At 43.8% G+C, this 14,833-nt stretch overlaps 1 protein-coding gene across 6 annotated transcripts in view; it reads left to right on the top strand.

The window, feature by feature from the left end:
- Positions 1–835: 835 nt before the first annotated feature.
- The window catches only part of AGPAT3 (1-acylglycerol-3-phosphate O-acyltransferase 3), a 71,400-nt gene continuing 57,402 nt past the window's right edge, over positions 836–14,833 (top strand). Inside the window, exons 1-2 of one of the 6 annotated variants that reach the window (XM_081909243.1) lie at positions 6,673–6,758; positions 10,221–10,345. The gene's annotated coding sequence lies outside the window, so the exon portion shown is untranslated. Of the gene's footprint in view, positions 1,445–1,725; positions 1,875–2,041; positions 2,160–6,632; positions 6,759–10,220; positions 10,360–14,833 lie in introns of those variants that run through there. The other 5 variants (XM_081909242.1, XM_081909241.1, XM_081909245.1 and 2 more) reach the window with 5 other exon arrangements.

Raw genomic sequence — 14,833 nt, 5'->3', positions numbered from 1 at the left:
CACCGGGCGCAACATCTGGGGGTTAGGGGGCGCAAATCCACAGGTTAGGGGGTGCAAATCCACAGGTTAGGGGGCACAAATTACTTGCCTTGCCCCGGGTGCTGACAAACCATGCTACGCCACTGGTTCATGTTCCCAACAATTACTGTCTGTGGCCCCCAGCTTTGCACACACACATGCACAGGCCCTATAGGGTGCGGCAGCAGGGCTCCCACACACCACCCCATCCAAGCTCTGTGGGTCACCACCAAATGCTACCCCCAGTGCAGGCGTGTCCCAGTGTGTGCTCCTGTTCAAATGGCAGTAGTGAACATGCGGAGGCTAAGCGTGGCAACACCGAAGCGGCACTCCACAAGTCCGTTTTGAACGACTGAAGGGCCTATTTTAAACTGCATGCGATAGTGCCCATTTAGGACGCTTCATCCTCGGTGGGGGGAACCCTGTTGCACACAAAGACTTAAGGTCATTGGGAGTTGAATCTGCATTACGGGATGATGGCAACTACTGGGGCGCGCGGGTTGCAGCGTGGAAGTCCTTTGAAACAGCCTACGACGTCCGAGGATGAAATCTTGCATCCGTGACGCGGCTCTTGCCTATCTCTCCCCCCACCATCCTTCGCCCCCCATAAGCCTGAGAAGAAGCAGGCGGAGGGTCCGCCGCCGCCGCGGCGAGATGGAGCGGCCTGCGGGCGTTGTTCCTCCTCCTCCTCACCCCACCCCAGTGAACGGGACTCGGGCTAGAACTGCGGAGGCCGCGGCTCTCCAGCTCCGCGGTACTTCTGGATAGGCGTGCGCGCCTGGAAAGTGGGGAGGGATGGAGAGGAGGCGGCGTCGTCAGGGAACAATGCCTCCCGCCGCCCGGGAGGACCGGCCTTGATGCAAGCGCGGGTTCCCTTGCAGGCGGGCTTGCAAACGCCAGGAACCCGGCTGCCTAGGAGCCAAGGCGTCCTCTGCAGCGGCGGCGCCCTCCTCCACCTCCTCCTCTCGCTTCCAACCCAACTCTCCTGCCCCCGGTGGCCCGGGAGGAACTGAACTGTCGCTGCACAGGAAGTAGCGGCTGCTGGGAGCACACAATCGCACACACACACCCCACATCTCTCGCTTTCACACACACACACACACACACGGGCAGCTGGGTCTGCCGCACTCCATGCCCTCGGCTCTCCGCACCGGAGCCCGGCGCCGCCGCGACCCCAGGCTTCCCGCCCGCCCGCCTCCTCCTCGGAGCAGCCCTCCGAAGCGCCGCCGCAGTGCCAGAGGCGGCGGCCCCAATTGCGGTAGCCGGCGCTGAGGGAAAGAGGTGGCGGCGCTGCTCCTCCTCCTCGGGGGAAGGCGGCGGCGGCGGAGGTGGCCGCGGCTCTTGGGTCGGAGCTGAGCCAGGGCAGCCGCGGGGCAAGGAAAGGAGGAAGGAGGCGAGGCGGCGTCGGCTGCTGCTGCAGCTGCAGGTTTGTACTGCTCCGGCAAGGGATCGGGTGGTGCAGGCGGGTCCGTGCAGCTGCCGGCAGATCGGGTTCCTCTCCTCCCTTTCCCGTGAGGAGAGACCCTTTCACCCCTTTCTCCCCTGGCACAGCGCCGGCCCCGGCTTGCCCTTCTTCGCAGGTGGCTCCGCTGGGCTCAGCCTGCTTGCCCGCCCCCCCTCTCCCCCTCTCCCCGCCTTCCTCCTTTATTCCTTCCCCAGCCCCTCCACGCAGCCCTCTCCTTGCTGCAGTCCTTCCTCGGGCGCCTCCCTCCCCCTCGCAAGCCTCGTTCTCCGGCTGCCAACTTCTTCCTGCACCCCGTTCCCTCCCCCGGGGAACCTTAATGGATTAGTCTCCTTTCCCCCCTCGCCCTCGCCCCTCTGCATTGTGCGAGCCGCTGCCTTCAGAGCGCTGGATGGTACGGGTAGTAGCGTCCCCTCCTCCCTTAATTTCCTCCGTTTCCCTAATTGCTTCCGTGCTGTGGTAGTGAGGGGAGAACTATGTCTGCCGGATTTCTTCAGTGGGTATGTGGGTTTTTTTTTTTACTTTTTGGCTGAGTTTCTCTTCGGGTTTTTGTTTTTTTTAAACACACCAGGGGTTAGCCTTGCGATGCTGAAGCAGCCCTTGGCTCTTTACACACACCCTTCCCTACGGTTGTGCTTCAGGCCCCCATCTGCTTCTCCGAAGGATTGTGAAATTGGAGGTATGCTTTCTGGGCTTGTACGTTGCCGCTTTGCTTGGATATCTGTGGTGTTGCAAGATAAGGAGGGGCTTCCATATCGTGGGGTGGACTCTTTTTAGACTCAATACTTTCTCTTTAGCCTTTATATTTGTGGCCTGGGATTGTACTGTATAGGAATTGTTAACAGGCATTTCTTCAGTCGCAGGGATGCTCAGCGGTTGGAATTGTTAGTGACAGAAACTGGAAAAGACTATATCCTTTCCGCCAGGCTGTCTCGATTTCATGTGTTTGAGATGCAAGAGATGCTTCCTGAGGGCCCGTCCTACTCAGTTATTTTGTCCCTGGGAGTTTTGAGAGAATTAAGAGGTTTTTGCTTTTAATTTCCCCATCTGTGCTTATAAATGAATCAGTAGACACTGGTCTGTTAAAGGGCAAGGGCCTTAAAATTAAGGTATACGTACTTGCCATTCTACTTTTAGTATGAGAACATTGTTCTCTCTGAACAGATTAGATTTATTCAATTTGTGTTTCACAGACGGAACCCCAAAGTGATTTGCAATACAATAAAACTCAATTAAAATGAAATAAATGTGTTAAAAGTGTTCATCTGCAAAAAATACCACCATACTTAAAAATAAAATAACCATCCCACCCACGTAAGGATGAACACTGAAAGCAAGACAGTTAGCACTGATAAAATGCCCTGGAGAATCAAAACATATTTGCCTGATGGCAGAAGGTTGGCCTGGGTTGATGCCTGGGAGGGCATTCCGGGGGGGGGGGGTCACCACAGAGAAGGCTCTGTGGCTTCATAGGTAAAATGTTACAGCATATCAAGTGAAATGTGTGTTTTCCACTGTATGTAGATTAGATAGTTGCTGCAACACACGTCAGATATCTCGTCTGTGAGCCCATATTGCTGACCAGACTACCCTGTGATGAACTAATTACCTGAATTATTGTGGCAAGTCACAGTGAATGGTTGTTTTTTAAACCAAACATTGGGTGCAGATGTGTGGTACAATAGTAATATGTAACCATGGGATCTATGGAGTGTAACAGAATAAATTCTCTCACCGCTTTAAATATGTCCTTATTTATATAGAGAAAAATATTGCTTCCGAAGCAAGTCTGAATATAGAGCTCTCATGTTAGTTTAGCCTAGTTGGTAAGTTTATGTGTGTGTATATCTATATCTATATATACGCACACCTATCTATCATCTATTTATCTCTTATCTATCTACCTATCTTACCTGTCTTTACTCAAAGATCCACATTCCTCTTCCCTTGAATATGGCAGATCACCTACATAGAGGACCTGACATAGGAAAATTTGTGGCCTTCCATAAGTTGCTGAACTACATTTCCCACAATCCCTGACCATTGGCCCTGTTGGCTGTGGCTGATGGGAGTTGGAGGGCATAAGGTTCTTCATCCCTGATTTTTGGACTACAACTCCCATTATCCCTGGTTATTAGTCATAGTGACTGGGGCTGATGGGAGTTGTATTCTTAAACATTTGGATGGCATGACACTGACTATCTTTGTTTTAGGTAGACTGCTATCACTGATAAGGTAGAGTCAAACCCTCTGTTTGATGCATTATTAATTTAGTGGAGCTTTTAAACTTCTGTCGCAACCAGAAAACGAGAAACGCCAAAAACACACCCAGTAGCTGTCATTCTCCATGCAACTAAAGATCTACATAGTTGTTGTGGGTGGAATTCTATGAGGTCCACTTGCGCAATGAGACTTCCCTCACCCAATTCTTACCCCATGCACACCCTAAACCTGCTATGGGTTTTCTCTCAACCCTCCAAAACAGATTCAGGGAGTGCAGAGGAAGGGAGAGTCCCGTTGTGTGAGCAGACCTTGTTCTGTGCAACAACAACGTAGTTGAATCCCACTCCGTGTTAACAAAAAAGAACATGCAAAAATGGTGCTGTCTGCCATAGGAAGAACAGGTATTATGTGGCATCTGTAGTAGTGCCAATCCCACCATTATCTGGCTTTTGTGCTAGACACTTGTGACAAAACCTTGTTGAAGCAAAAGTGGTATTCCCTGGAGCGGAGGCTGATGAAGCAGGCTAGAAGACTGCTAGAACGCAAGCGGATAAAGACTCCAAATGAATACAACTGAACACAGATACGTGTGGATTATCTAGCCTACTCTGTGGCAGTGAAGTCAGCAAAGAAGGTGTGCTGACTTCTGTGCTGCAAGTTTGTCCTTGATTTGGTGTGCAGCAGAGCAATGTAGAGTGTAGTGTGGTGTGGTGGTTTATATCCTGGCCCAAAGAAAGTCAGAGCTCTCAATAGCCTGTTGTGACTTATTTGCTAGACATTTTTAGGGTAAAATCACTTGTATCCATAGAGATGCAGACTCTACTGTCATGGTAGGTCAGTCTCTTGGGGTGTCTACAAAGCAGTCTGGTCAGATGCCCTTGGATGAGTTTCTGTGGGTGCAGTTCAGGGTACTTGGACAAGTGTGGGTGACCATCTGTATTCTTGCCCTTCCTGGTTAATAATATTTGGTAGAATTTGTGTTCCGTTTGTTCTAATTTAACAAATGAACCTCTCTTTTGGTTTAACAGCCCCCTGCTCACTTCCTTTCTTCCCTGATTATCACCACAGTTTCCGGAAAAGAGATTTCTCATGAGAATAATATGGAGGGGAGACAAGTTTTATGGTCATAAAGCCACAGAAATTAAATTTGAAAGTCTTCCACCCAAATTAGTTTTTCTTCTAGCAGGATTTAGTTTTTCCTCCTAGCAGGCATGTGTGTCTACACAAAAAAGCTCTCCAAGTTTGATCCCTGCCATATGAAATCTCACTCTTCTAGTCTAGTTCATGACACCTTGTCATCTGTGAATTTGGGTGTCCACGCTGGTGGACATTGAAACTGCAAGCAGTTCAACATGCCAGAGTGTTCTGGGACTATAGATCACATGGTGTGTCCCACAAACCCTGAATTTATTAAACTCCTATTTTCCTACCTCTTTTTACTTTGTCTTTATTACTGTTTAATTTTAGGAGTTTATACCTTTCACCTTTGATAAAATTCATAGAGTAGTTTATAAAACCTTTGTAAAAGTCTTGAGAAAGAAGAGTCAGGAAAACACTTATTGGCCTCCCAACTATTCATGATCATAAAACTGCTCTTTCTTGCAATTTCCCCTAAATTCATAAAATAGAACAAGTGTATAGACAAAGCTGTGGGCAGCAGGAGGTCACTGTCTAACATTCAAGAATTCTCCACTTCTGGATTACAGCTTTTGGAGTAACAACCATTTAATGTTGAACTGAAATGATTAGGCGTATGTGGAAGAATTACAATTAACAGGAATAGCATATTCCTGAAAGAAATTAAGGAAAAATTGAGGTAATAATGAGATCAATGGCTGCCATCTGTGAATAATTCTCCAATTTGATTCTGAAGAAGCGTGAAACAGGATATAATCCCAAAGATATTGTAAGCTATTACAGTGGAACCTCAGGTTACGTACTGTCCTCCTTACAAACGCTTCGGGTAATGAGCTCCGCTAACCCAGAAGTAGATGCTCCTTGTTGCGAACTTTGCCCCGGGATGCAAGCAAAAGTCGCGCAGCTGCAGTGCAGCAGTAGCAGGTGGCCCCATTAGCAAAAGCATGCCTCATGTTAAGAATGGTTTCAGGTTAAGAACGGACCTCCGGAACGAATTAAGTTCCTAACCGGAGGTACCACTGCATTGGTATTGTTTGGGTAACTTCATTTTTTTAAAATAAAGTGCATTTTATAATTTTCTATTTTATGGACATATACTCATATATATGCTTTCATGTATATATAATGGTTTAGTGTTTCTTTTTTATTATTTCATTATCACTTAGATTCCAATGATTTTGTTTTTCGTGAGTTACAGAGCTTTGGACAATGTCCCTAGTGCATAATACCAAAATGTAACCAAGTTTTAATAAGTATTGGGTGACACTGCCTTAATAGTTATCATTTAGCAATATATCATAACTCTTGAATAATTGATGTACATATTTTCCTCTGCTCTTAGGAATAGTTGATAGGTTTTTAATTTCTACCTATTACAGGAACTTTCTCGACATTTTCTATTTAGGTGGTATATAATGTTGTCAAATCTTACTGCAGAATTCAGTGCTGCAGCTAGCCAAGAATGTACCATATTCCAAAAACTTCGATGTTGTAGACCTTGATATGCTAGATACATATGAAAATGTGATTATTTGTGTCTAGTTATAGGACATGATGGTTATTTTCATGGTCTCCAAAACCACTTGACTGTCTTCACCTGCTGAGAGGCATAGATTTTTAAAAGCCCACAGCGTGTGTACAAGGATGAAGTGGTTACATTTAGGAAAAGTTGCTTAAGGAGTGTTTGATACACATTTTTAAGTTTTCCGAAGTCCTGCTTAATGACCCATCTCCCTGGTCTCTTTCTGTGAAATTAGAGCTAAGCCAATGGCAAAGTGAGTCTGTGACACTCCTGCCTGTAAAACTCCTCTGTGACATCAGAACAGATCATCAGATCCGACACTGGCGTCAGGAGGAGCTGGAGAGAGGGTGGCCAGTGCTCAGAAGAATGTGTTGAGGAGAGCAGGACTGTGATAAAGTAGGTTTAACAGTAACTGCTTTGCTAATGGACCCTTGGTTATTTGTAGAATAAGTGTCCCTATTGTTTCTTTAAAGTATTGGAGGTTATTACTTTTCCTTTAGATGATAGATGTCGCTTTTGGTACTGAAAGAGCCATCACATGCCTTAAAGTCTAATGGAGGAGGCCCTGCTACCCAGGCAGGCAAGATGAGAACAGGGCTTTTTCTTTATCTTTTTTACAGGGAATTGCTGCATTTTTACAGAGGGGAAACCTAAACTGAAATCAGTGGAAAATGTAAGGAGCCATGTTATGGGTTGGTTACAATATCATCAGTTACATGAAATGTTTGAAATAAACAGGAAAAATGGTTTTTCGGACCACAGCTCACAATTTGAAAAAGAACTTCTACAAAACAAAGAAAAGCTTTTGTCTAAAATGTACAATCTGTTATTAGATTGGGAAACAAAAGAGGAGCTTGTCAAAGCCTCTATGTCTCTATGATACACTGGGCAATAGATATGGGACATAATAATAGGTTTTAACTTAGACCAGGCTTCTTCAACCTTGGCCCTCCAGATGTTTTTGGCCTACAACGCCCATGATCCCTAGCTAGCAGGACCAGAGGTCAGGGATGGTGGGAATTGTAGTCTCAAAACATCTGGAGGGCCGAGGTTGAGGAAGCCTGGCCTAAGTGGTTTGTTTTGTTGTGCATGTTGATAGTGGATTTACTGATTTTTTTACAATCCAGTTTGAATCTCTGGAATTTAAACATTGTAGGGTGCAATAAACCAGAAGTTCAGTGTCCTTTTGATTTTGCTGAGGGAACTAGCATGTACTTTAATTCTCTTCCTTTGAAATCAAAGGAATTTATTTTTTGCCTGGATTGCACTCCTTGTAGTTATATATGTATACCCCACCCTTATCCCTGCCTTTATAGACATTAATAATAATCTTTGAGCTGATGGGTGAAAATGTGTGGGTGGCAGCTAGGAACTTTTCAATCTGAAAAATAGACAGGCTATCCATGGGATTGAATGGCAAAGTGTGCAGGATTCTCCACATATTTTACTGAGGGAGCAATAGGAAAATATTAGTGTTGGTAGAGTGCAAACTCTGTGTGTGCAGATATGTACACAAGTTGCATACCAATAACTTAAATGGAGCACTTAACAGAAATGGTTAGGCGTGTAGACTATTAAAGTGGGGGGGAAAGGAGTTGGAAATGCATTTTGAGGTTGCCTGACTCTGTTGCTATGATGAAATTTTGTATGATGCATCACAAGGAATCTTATTTCACATCTGTGATTGCCCATTTTGAAATATGGTTATTGACTCATGCTTTCACAGGTGTATGAATACCTAAGGTAAGACAAGGAGGGTTCCCAGATAATTACTTTGATAACTGGCAGACTGAATTCTGTCTTGTGATTTTCAAATGGCCTACAGACAAATTTGGAGGTGAGAATATAACTAATAAAATCTCAGTAGCTCATAAAGTTGAACTTTCTGCTTGCAATCGAAACAGCCCAGAGTTGTTGAGCTTCTTTTGGGGGGTGGCCCAGAGTTGTTGAGCTTTTTAAGCTGCCCATCGCCCGCCCTATTACCGCAGCAATAGCCAATCAAAACCAGCCTTTGCTGCAGCCACAAATAACATCACAAATAGCCCCTGACAATCTCCAGTTCGCGGCAGCAACCAGTCCGACGTCACCCCTATTCACTATCCGTGTATAAGATGAACCCCTATTTTTAACATAAATTTCTAGTAAAATAACCCCTCATCTTATACATGGAAAAAAGTACAGTATATATGCCAATCATATTAATTTACTAAAACACTTGATTAAGAAGATGCTTCCCAATTAATTGGGGCAAAAAAAATCTTCAGCTGGCCTCTGTTGCTTTTAAGGTGATAATGACACATACAATTCAAACTAAATAATAAAATCTGAACCAAATCCATTCCAAATCAAACCAAATAATTGCTGTGATCACTGTTCTTTATAATATGAGGTAGTATAACGTATATCTTTATTATTGTATTCCTTTTAATGTTCTCATTGCAAGCCATCTCAGATGAAGTTAGGTGGGAAAACTAAGTTGCTGTGGGGCTCTATCCATCAGATGCCTCCTTTGGTGCAATTTCCGTAGGTTTGAGTGAAATTTGAATTGGAAGATTTACTTGGCACTGATTATTGCATTCTATATTGGTTTTGTACCACTTTTCTATTTAGAATTTATCAGACACACCATGCCAAAGGAGACATGTGCTCATACTCTCTCCTCCACCTCCCCACAGTCTATTTAGTTATTCCTTGGTTTCCATGTCTATTCAAAATTCAGTGAGACTTGCTTCTAGATTAATGTGTATAGGATTGCTACTGTTTTACACAGTTTCCTGGGAGTATGCCTTGTTGAATTAAGTGGAACCTCACTTCCAAGTAGACATGTCCAAGATTGTGTCGTAAATCTCCTAAAGTTCACTGAAGAATTGCTGTTGGTAGACCCTATTTTGTTCTGGTGCTAGAAGGGTAAAAGGACTAAAGCTTCATTTGAAGAATACCTGCAATATCCTGGCAGTCCTGGCTCCAGTCAAACCTAATCTTTTGCTTTTGTGAGCATTAAATTCATGCTTGAAAAGAGCCTGAGTAGTTTCCACTGATTAATCAAGTGTAGCATTTTAAATCTGATTGCCTGGTAGAAGTAAAAAAGTGTGATAAAGAAAACCAACATTTCTGTCACATGTTTGGCTAGTGAATCATTCTATTAAAGTTTGAATGGTGGCATTTATCAATAGGGGTAGACTGTCTGGGTTGCTTGATACGCTAATAATTTGAGCTTTTCATTGGTAGCAATTTATTGGATATCTGTAAATCTGTCCCTTCGCAAGGCATTTCGCTCATTGGAAATGCTTGTGAGAGTGGATCTCAGTTAATTTCACGCTGCAGAATATGGGTGGAATCCTGTTGGTGTTCTTAAGTTTATGGGAAGAGTTCAGATCCAGTGGATGCCTCCACAAACAAAATAAGAGGGGAGGTAATTTCTGCTGATTCCCTGCCCCCCCCCCCAGCAGCCTTTGAAAATTGGCTCCAGAGAGATGGGGAAAACTTTCAGAACAGGGTGGGAGGTGGTGTGGAAGGCTTTAGAGGGTGGAGGGGGAGTGGTATAGGCAGAAATCATCTCCTCCTTCCCAGGCAGTTGTTGGATCACAAGCCCTCCTGAAAGTGCAAGGGCAGCAATTGGATTCTACCCTCTGAAAAAATCAAGGCTTTGGTGATGTGAAGGATATTTTTTTTGCTCTTCATTCAACCTCCCAACAGTGCAATGAGCGCTGGTTGCTGATGCCCATTGAGACAGATAGGGCAAAAGGCAGGGAAGGTAGCAGCAGGTGGAGCCAGAACCAGTGACAAGCAGAGCCAATTCATTCTCATTTTGTTCCTATCCTCCTGATTTCACATTTCGTTTCTTCGTGAATCTTCCAGAATACAGTATTCACCAATTACAAGAGCCACTGGATAAAGAATGTTGAGACCTCCATGCAGGGGAAAAAAGGTTCCGTTACTGAACAACAGTGAGGCAGGATGGAATATTACAACCAGATCACAAGGTGCAGTGATGCAGGTCAATACCTCTTGCTTTATAATATATATGCAACACTTGAGTGATCCATTGTCCTCCACCAGCCCTGCCAACTCAATTTGATTACATGTCCTTGCCAAGCAGCATAAGAGCTCTTGCAATATCAGCATATTTTGGAGTGGTGTTTTAAGCCTCCCCCCATCCCCAAAAGTCACCATATATTTCGTCCATCCTCTCTCCTACAAGTGTTAAATTGATACTTGAAAACAAACACCCACACCCACCAGCAGACTTATTCATTTGTTTATTTTATTGAGAACGTTTATAACTTACCCTTCATTGTGATGGATTCCCATGGCAGGGTTCAAGCTACAGATTCTATGAAGCTTCGTAAAACAGCCATAAATCATCAGAACAAACCTAGCAATAAGACCAGCTAAAGTCACAAAGCAATCTATCTGCCAGAGTTAAAACCCTAAAAACGTTAGCCTTAGATGCTAACTAGTTTATGGAAGTTGTGGAAAGCATGTGTTCTCTGGGGTGGCGGTGGAGAGAGAAATGTTGCAGACTGTGGATGTTTAGAAAGAAAGTCAATAACGGTTTGTTTGTGGGGTGGGTCCCAAAGAATCTTTAGTCTTAACTTGAGGTAACGCTACTGGCTTGTGTCGTTGCCAGGGATACCCTTGTCATGGTTGTCTAGGGCCTGTGATGGTGTCATTCTTTCCTCTAGTCTTTCACAGAGAAGGTCTGCCAGCTTGCATCAGTACAATACAGCACCTGCTGTGTTCATCCCCATTCCGTTACTTACTTATCTACACTGAGAATGATGATTGTGGAGTTTTTGTCTTTTGTTTATACTTCTTTCCACCAAACATCACAGTCGTTTTCAAATGCAGAATACAATACTGGCCTGCAACTAGGCTTTTTTTTTGAGAGCCGCTTTCGAGAAGGGAGCAGGGGTGAGTGGGGTGACTGGAGCCCCATTATTTGGAGATAAACACCCTTCTTTCACCTTGAGGTTGGCTGTGTGTGTGAGAGAGGGAGAGAGTGCACGCACATCATTCTGTTAAGAGGCTTAGTTTGGCCCAGGAGTGTGTGTTGACCGATCTGCAATGTTTGACCTTATGCTAACAATCTACGTCTCTGCCTCTTGCTCTGTACCCTTCGTCTACCTGGAATGTGGTTCCAGGAACAGTAGAATCATAGAGTTAAAGAGTTGGAAGGGATCTTGAGGATCATCTAGTCCAACCCGCTGCAATGCAGGAATATACAGTTGTCCCATACCGGAATTGAACCTACAACCTGTAGTTCTCTTATGGGGCTGCTTGGATAGAAGGAAGGGATATTCACTGTTCAGAAGGGCATTTCTGAGCAACCTAGGAATTGCCTTCAGTAATTAAAGAAAACTGACTTGGACTATTCCCATGTAAAATAACAGCAAGGTTGACAGGGCTCATTGCTGGGGTTAAAGAATTACTTGTTGTGTTTCTTCCCCTCTACTCCAAGAAAAATCCAGTTGTTCTTTTTTTAAAAAAACAATGCTTCTGTTGATCCCTTTTATATACAAGTTGTTCCTTTTTGGCTACGTAAGCAACAGCATTCACACCAGAAAATAAAAGGAATGGTTAAGTATTGTGTCATATTGATGATGCTTGATCTGAAAAACAGGTTCTTTCCCCATGATTCCTTATTTGCAGAAAAGCAGTTTTTAAAAAAATAAAATATAGTAATATCCTGCTTTTCTACGGTCACAGAACCCAAGGTGGTCTACACGTGGTTCTTAGATGACCACCCATCCAGTCGCTGATCACACCCAGGCTGGTTTAACTTCAACAAGGTGTAGCCTAGGACCTTTAACTTAGTGTGTTTTCTAGGTTGTCATTGAATCATTTCAAAGCAACCTATAAATATAGGTAGGTTTAACATATCTGTATTCAAACTTAATCTTAACCAGGTGATTTTTTAAAAGTTAAATCTGACCCCCCCTTTTTTAAGTTTGCCCTGATTTTTTTTTTTGGGGGGGGGGGAGTTTGGGAATCATTGATTTAAATAGAAATAGTATGATCAGAATTAGTCACTGAAACTTACTGCTTTTGTCCACCCCCCCATGTAATCTCTTAGCCAGTAATATATTTCTGTTGATTAAACGGATGTTTCCTCATATTGCTGGCCTTCTAATATTTGCTGCCGTTATCCCCAGCAGGTTGTAAGAACTGTATCAGGTCCCCCCCCCCCCCATTCTTAATTTCTTTTTCCTGGCATTGTTTCCTTTATCTTTATTTGCTTCAAATACACAGAACTGGATCAACCCTAGATACTAGTAGGAAATCTGTTCTCCAAGCATGGGCCTTATGTAGCTAAAACATTGCCATTCACAGACATGATGAGGGTATCAGCAGCTTTGAGGGAAATGTCAGGGTTTGGAGAAGTACAAGAAATCCTCAGGGGGAAACAGCTACCACCTAGTGAGCCTGCGATGCAGACTGATTATTGCTAGCAGGGATGGGACCAGGAGGTGTGGAAGGGAGTATCATGGAAATGGGTATGGCTGCGAGGAACCCTGAATAGGAGCACTCCATTCTGCAACATTTTGCTGCAGTCTCGCTTACAGCATGCATAATCTAACCATATTAATGACAGCAGTTGCTTGTATACATGCTTTTATAAATCTTCCAAGTAGTTTGGGGATGGTTTCTTCCAATGCTGCAATTAACTCTTATTCTTTATTTTTTTCCATTTCAGAACTTACATTTAGTATATGAGGTGATGAGGGCAACAGCATGGTTTCTATATCAGTCTTTTAAATCACTTTCGCCTCTTCTCCAGATTCATAATTTAGTACCTGCCATTAAGTTAGCCAAAGTTCTTCCAAGAGGCTGATCCGATGGTCTTGCTATTCTGGGCGGCTGATCTGCCAGCACTGTGCTAACGCAATGTTGCCGAGAAACATATACTCTCCCCAAGCAGTGAAGTCAAAAGCACAAGAACAGAATCACAATAATGCTTGCTAATGAAACCTCTTCTTTAGCCATGCGTGGAAGGCAGCAAGCATCACATAGCAAGGAGTGGAATGCCAGAATGGTGTTGCAGAACTTTCCCCCACACAATGTACAAGTTAGAAGAGCCTTCAGACTTTTTCTGGCAGAGATGCCTATGAGCCAGTAGTCAGTAGGTCTCGTTCATGCAAGATCGAGGGTAGGGAAGGCAAACAACAAGGGCACCAGAGACACCACTGTGACATGACTGGTAATTCCAGTGGGTTAAAACAATGCAGTAGTGGATAGGGGGTTCGAATTGCAATGTAAATGTGGCCTTCACAAGGGAAGCATACTATTTAGCAGTGATAATTTTGGGTGGAGAAAGGAGAAGCAGTTCATTTATTCATTGGTGACATTTTGATGACCATCCACCAACCAAGTCTTTGGGGTGGTTTAAAAAACTTATGAATCAATGAAATATGTTGCCTGAAATGTGTAAATTGACATTTGTGGTTGTGTTTTGCCATGTAGGTTGAGCATGGCCATTTATTTGGCGATGCAAGTGTGTCATTGCTTGACCCCATATCTCCCCAGAACCAGCTGGGGTACCAGCTGGGTATTTTTCTCCCTCAGTACATGTTCACTACTGTAGCCATGACCAAAATTTTGAGGTCTTTCTGCTGGTAAAATGTGGGCACGCCCTTTAAGATTAGTCCTTTCATAGGCCGTTAAATGGCCGGTAAGATCAAATGTTAGAGTTGGGAGCAATGCATTCTACTTCCTCAAATGTACATATTTAGAAGATGAATACTGAACAATCGCTTGCCAAATTCACAGGCATATTTATAACAACCTCTTTAAGAAAAATATTGCTGGGAAGGAAAAGAAAAAGTCTCAGATGTTTTTGTGCCAAAATATGCTGGGGAAAAGCTGGAAGAAGAGTCTTCTCTGATTGGCCATTGCCTTTGTATGCTTAAAGCTGAGTTTCATAGAGCACAAAGTGGCTTTTCAAATAAAAATGTAAACCTTTTGTTTGAGGAGTAATCTGAATATAGCAATGTAAAACGTATATATTAAGATGCTCAGAAGCTCAGGGGATAGCCGTAATCCAGTGCATATTCTTTATTTACTTATGGAAGTACTAAGAGTGTTAAGTGTGACACATTTGCTGGGGATTTGTTACTTTTCATAAAATTTAACTACATCTCTATATGAGATTAGGGTCACTCTCCCTCCCCCCCAACAGTGTTTCCTAGTTATGGTATGCCTGTGTGGTAAAAGCAGGAATGTGAATGAGATGAATTCTGCAGTGGCCATGTTTACACACTGTGCTAAAATATGGTTTAGTACTTTGTGCATGAGCAGGAAGAAGCTGATGCAAACCTTGGGATCTTGATCTCTACCCTCTCCTTTCCTGTGTGGCTGGGAGGAAGGCTTCACCAGAGTTTCATTTCACTTTTCACCAAACTTTGATTGTCCTTATGTATGCACTAGGATTGTGGTTTAGAACAACCCACTTCATACATTGGGTTATACAG

The sequence above is a fragment of the Podarcis melisellensis genome (assembly GCF_964234715.1).
Source record: "Podarcis melisellensis genome assembly, chromosome: 4".
In the NCBI taxonomy this organism is placed as follows: Eukaryota; Metazoa; Chordata; class Lepidosauria; order Squamata; family Lacertidae; genus Podarcis; species Podarcis melisellensis.
The sequence above is the reverse complement of the archived record's forward strand: the minus strand, read 5'-3'. Positions and strand labels throughout refer to the sequence as shown.